This window comes from Artemia franciscana, chromosome 13 (assembly GCF_032884065.1).
Source record: "Artemia franciscana chromosome 13, ASM3288406v1, whole genome shotgun sequence".
NCBI lineage: Eukaryota > Metazoa > Arthropoda > Branchiopoda > Anostraca > Artemiidae > Artemia > Artemia franciscana.
Window position 1 is genome coordinate 25,322,816 of NC_088875.1, and position 6,000 is coordinate 25,328,815.

A 6,000-nucleotide genomic window follows, 5' to 3' on the forward strand; every position below is an offset into this window, starting at 1 on the left:
GTTCTGAACCCATCTCTTGGCACAGCAACTTGAACATTCTTGAGTTCAGTGGTCGGGCTTTGATGAAGTTGATCACTTTTACAGCCTCGTTGAGGGTCTCGTGCAGATGTGCGTTCATCCTTTTCGATGCAAGAGCTTGCCTGTGAATGATGCAGTGCAACCACTTCACCTTTGGATTTTTCTTCCTTATCCAGGCCATGAGCCCATTATTCTTCCCTGTTAGGGCGGCAGCTCCATCACTGCAAACTGATAGACACCAGTCCCACAAGATGCCCCCTTCTGCGAAGAATTTGTCAATCACCTTGAATAGTTCTTCTCCTGTTGTTCTTGACTGTAGGTTTTGACAAAACAGAATATTTTCTCTTATGTCAGAACAATCTTGATATCGAACAAAGACGATCACCTGGGCTTCACCTGACACATCCATGCTTTCGTCAAGCTGTAACGCAAACATCTTCGTCAACTTTATTTGCTCAATAACCTGCATGACAATATCGCTTGCAATGTCTTCTATCCTTCTTGAAATGGTATTGTTCGACACAGGTATAGACTGAAGGGCAGTAGCAGTTTTCGTGTCAAACATTATTTCACTGACTTTCACTAGTGCTGGTCATATCAGACATTCGGCGATGGTGTGCGGTTTTTTCTGTTTCGCAACTAAATATGAAACAGCATACGAAGCCCGGAGAGCCTTTGAAGAAACTGATGCCACTTTTGCAATTTCCAAACAGTTACTAGCGAATGCTTCTTGTTTACGCTTGAAAAACTCTATGGGCTTACCGACATGAGAAGGGTGCACAGTACTGAGATGCCGGTTCATATGCGCAGGTTTCATGGAACTGTTGGCCAAGACTTGACCACAAAGAACTCACTGTGCATTCACTGGATCAAACTTTGTCGCACTAAATCCGAGCCCTAGGTATTCTGACAAATATCGACGCACTTTGACCGATGATTCGTCATATTTCTTCTTCTTAGGTGCAGGTTCAGAGTTTTGGGTACCATCATTCGGCTTCTTGTTATTCCTGATCAGGAATCTATCCATCTTTGTTTGCAACCACAATTCACGAACTTCGTGTTTCAACAGATGACAAGATACTGAACTCGCTGAGTTTAAATCGAGACCTTACGGCTATGGAGAAAAATTAGCATCAAGACCTTACGGCTATGGAGAAAAATTAGCGGGTTACTGAAAGCGACTAAATATGAAACAGCATACGAAGCCTGGAGAGCCTTTGAAGAAACTGATGCCACTTTTGCAATTTCCAAACAGTTACTAGCGAATGCTTCTTGTTTACGCTTGAAAAACTCTATGGGCTTACCGACATGAGAAGGGTGCACAGTACTGAGATGCCGGTTCATATGCGCAGGTTTCATGGAACTGTTGGCCAAGACTTGACCACAAAGAACTCACTGTGCATTCACTGGATCAAACTTTGTCGCACTAAATCCGAGCCCTAGGTACTCTGACAAATATTGACGCACTTTGACCGATGATTCGTCATATTTCTTCTTCTTAGGTGCAGGTTCAGAGTTTTGGGTACCATCATTCGGCTTCTTGTTATTCCTGATCAGGAATCTATCCATCTTTGTTTGCAACCAAAATTCACGAACTTCGTGTTTCAACAGATGACAAGATACTGAACTCGCTGAGTTTAAATCGAGACCTTACGGCTATGGAGAAAAATTAGCATCGAGAACTTACGGCTATGGAGAAAAATTAGCGGGTTACTGAAAGCGAAAGTTTTGAAAATGAGTCTGAAATTACGTACAATGGGTTATGTTATCTGATTTTGAGGGAAATGTTGGAACTGAGTCAGAAACAAGTTTTAAAGATGTAGACTAAATTAATTTTGGGACCTTCGCGTACCCCCTGCGGGGGTTTCACGTACCCCCTGGGGTACGCGTACCACTGGTTGGGAACCACTGTTTAAAGTACCCACCTCCACTCCTTCTCCCTCCAGAGAGCCCTGAAATTTGCCTAAATGACAAGTCTGCCTCCTATTGAAATTTTGACAAAATAATATTTTACCTTAATTTTCAGTTGCCAGTTGCCAGAAAATGCAATTCCTGCTATTTGAGTTGGATTCTGAACCATATCAATGTTTTTTATTTTTTTTTCAAAATTTAGGAAGTGTATTTGCATATCTTTAAAACCTTATAAATTGGGACTGAGCAAAGTTGTGAAGCTGAAAACAATTTTGTAGTACTTCATTCTAGCAGAAGATCTATCTTGCAAGCTTTCATTTTTATAGCACACATATTTTTGAAGATCATCAAAGGTCAGGGCCCTCTAGAAGGAGTGGAGGTAGGTACTTCAAAATACCTTCCCGGGACATACTTTAGCTTGTAGACTCATCCCTGAAAGTTTCATTTTCCTAACCTAACCCATTTTTGAGATAGCAAGAAGTCAATCAACTAGAATTTTACTCATCAGTCTTGTTGAAACAGCCACAATGGGTTGTCCTCATAATTCTCATTTCTTTTTTTCTAGCATCTTTTGAAAGATGGCCAATGGCTGATGTTATCTCTTGGGGAGTAGATTTAAGTCTATATCCGATTTCAAATAAATTTTGTACAGATTAATTTACTCCGAGTTCATCTTATGCTGAGGCAGTTCAAGAAATATTTGCTGTTGAAGAACCTCCTTCAGATGTATCATTTGGTAATTACTTCAAACTTTGTTTTTGTTAAATTAGTCGGCTCTTGCTAGCATGGTTTTTCAAAAATACAAGTAAATATTTTTAATTCTTGTTTTCTCTTTTTGTATGCTTTTCTTCTATTTAAATTTAGTGGTCGCTATTTTGAATATAATTTTTTTTTCTTTATGGCTATGGGTTATAAAATCATTTCCTGAAACAGTATCATTAATCTGTGTACAGCCTGAAGTTTTCTATAAATGTTTTGATGAATTTTATTTTCTTTTTTTCGTATCTCTGTCTGTAAAACACTTATAAATACTATATAGATTGCATTCTCTGTTGATGGTATCTTAGGGAAGAAAATTAGGAATACTGCTAGGAATATTAGTGAAAAAGCTATATGTTAAATAGAGAGGAGAAAGGGCTTGTACAAGTATTTCCCAAGTGATAAATTAAGAGGGGATAGTCAACCTGGACTTTTTCCCACAGAAAAGAGCAAGGACACAGGTAAATAAATTTTGAGAAAACGAGAAGCCTCATTCTTGGATGTCAGAATTTTGTCCCATTTTTGGGGGGTTCGAGTCATATTTTTGTTATTTTGTTATTTATTTTTGTTATTTTTCATATTTTGACAAGCACAGTGAAACCTCATTCGTTTTGATCCACACTTAAGCGCTTTCTTTATGAGCTTTGTGTTGAATGCCAGAAGCTTCCAGGCGTTTTTGTTTCCTGCGCTTTTACTAGAAGTAACAACAGAATAGAAAACGCTTGAGTGTACAACAACAGAAAATATTGTGAGAAATTAAAAATGGAACAGTATGCCATCTAACATTTATTCTTGGAGTAGCTTAATAGACTTTGAGTGGTTGATAACTTGCCAGATGCTTCTTAAATGATGCAATTGGCAGAAGATAGTCTTGAGGATACTCAGTGCAGTTTTTGCTGGTATTTGAAGGTGAACTTGTATCCAGAACAATTCTCAAGCAGACTCACTTCCCCCACAGTTTGGCAAGGGGATTTCCCCTATTTGAAAGCAATATTGGACTATAACCACCATTCTTGTAGCAAATTCCTTTAATTTGCTTGGGTAATTAAGAAAAGTATTTAATTTTTACCTCTAAAACGCAATGTTGTATTCAAGTGTTATAAACCCTAATGGACAAAAATTAAAAAAAAAATTGTTAAAGTTTGTTATACTTTGTTTTGGTATTAAGTGTTATTCTGTTTATAAGACATGGTGAAGGAAAATCCGAATATTTGCCCTCGGGTTTTCAAATTGTGAATGCGGGAAGTAAATGGTGAGAAAAAATGCAGTTCTGGATGTCTAATTTAAAGATAACTGGAATATAATTTAAACATTCCAGTGTTAGAACAATCAGCTAGTTCTCTGTGTCTATTGTGTATTGTTTTCTAAAGTATGGATTATAAACTTTTTTTTAGTAAACTTGACATTTTCCAGGAATACTCAGCTTGTTCCATATAAATGTGGTTCACATTTCTGATAGTATAAGGGTATTCAAAAAATAAGCAGAATTTTGTAATTGTTTTTTTTTTTTTTTTCTATTACAATGGATCTTTCTGCATACAATAACTTCCATAATTACAATACATTTTTCAATATAACCTTCTTCAGTGTCAAATAACTTCTTTAGGTGATGCTTCCTTCCTTTTACACTATTTTTGGGGAAATCTAGACATCCCCTCAACCTTCTAAAAAGTCCACAAGTAAAAATCCTTCACAGTCATAGAAAACAGTTACCAATGCCTTGGTGACAAAAATTTCACGTATTTTTTAATACACCTCGTACTATTGCATTTTGTGGTACTAGGAAGGTAATTTAAAGATTAACTGTATGCTATACAGGTACCAGCAAACCTAGGTTTTTCAGTAGCTTCATGACTAGCAAACCTAGGTTTTTCAGTAGCTTCATGACTTGGTCACTATTGGGCAGTTTGAGCAGCTTGTACAACAAAAGGTATAGGACTGCTTGAGTCTCAGCTATGGTAAAAAGAATGTAGTATGGTGGAATTTTAGGACAGCAATGACAAGGCAGTCTTTATCAACTACTTGAATAAACAAGTTAGTTGGTACAATGGTGTTTAGATTTTTCCATGGACTTTCAAGGATTGTTGAATTATGGTTTCTTTTATGTTAACCTGAAGATCGTGATGGGTACTGTTCTTTGGTTTACTAACCTGGTTACTTAAATGCCATCCCAATCTGGTCTCTTTTTTGGTGTTAGGAAGGTCCCTAACTCCCTAATTTGGGCCATTGCTGACTTTACAACCCCCTGATTTTCCCATAAATGTCTATTTTTGGATATTCTTATTTTTTGCAGCTAATGATAAAAAGCCTTGGCCAGGGCAGCGTATTCAGACACTGGTTGCCCTTTATCAAGAGCAGGAGGAAGCATCAAGACCAATGAATTCTGTCTTCTGGAGTAGAGTCTCTGCTTCTTTCTTATAAGATGGCATACATTACTCTTCAGCATAATGCCAAACAAAAATGAAAAACCTGAAAAGGCAGTACAGTGATCAAAAAGACAGGCAGGAAGGAGTGGAGCAGGAAAAGTAACCTGGAAGTATTTTGAATTAATGAAAGGGTTGATGGCCCCAAAGCCAGAGGGCACTGATGCAATAACTGCATCGAATAGGGGGAGTTTGAGATTCCCTGCTAACTTTGCATCACAATCAAGCCCAGTGCCAGAAGCAAGTGTAGGCAGTAAAGATACAGAGCCTAAGAGGGCCAAAAAACGGTGATGTTTTAGCAACCCAGAAGGATTTCAACAACTCGGTAATGATGCCAATTTATGGCATGAGGAACATTTACAATTTGAATGGGAAGTTCATCAAGAAAAATGAAACTAAAGCGTGAATTACTTGAAGTGAAAGAAGAAGCATTAAAAACAGTGAAAAAAATATTTGAAAAAAATGAATAGTTATAGATTTGTTAAATTTAACTTTAGTTTGAATTTATTTTTTTCTTTATTAAATTTTTAATGTTCCCTTTTTCCAGTATTTCTTTCTCACAAGGGTAAAAGTATCGTTATTAAGTTTTGACATGCCTATGAGGGTCGTTTACAGTTATTTATCCCCCTTCCGAAAGAAAATAACCCCCTGCAGAAATTATGGTTTTCCAAATTTGAGAATTTAATTTTTTTTTTTTTTAGTTTAGAAGGGCTAAGGAAATTGAAAAAAAAAGGAATTTACGCACCATATGTATGTTAAAAAAGCAGGTGGCAAAAAAAAAGACACCAAAAAGTTCAATAGGGTTTAGATTTTGCTTGAAAGCATAGTTGGCTTTTGGGAATCAACACATTCTAATTGTTTAAGTTTCATGGGCGAAAGCGTTGTCAAA

The 6,000-nt window shown here is 37.0% G+C and overlaps 1 protein-coding gene across 2 annotated transcripts in view; it reads right to left on the reverse strand.

The window, feature by feature from the left end:
* The window catches only part of LOC136034712 (protein dispatched-like), a 138,057-nt gene extending 132,057 nt beyond the window's left edge, over positions 1-6,000 (reverse strand). The window contains exon 1 of one of the 2 annotated variants that reach the window (XM_065716056.1): positions 5,857-6,000. The gene's annotated coding sequence lies outside the window, so the exon portion shown is untranslated. The remainder of the gene's footprint in view (positions 1-5,856) is intronic. The other variant, XM_065716050.1, reaches the window with a different exon arrangement.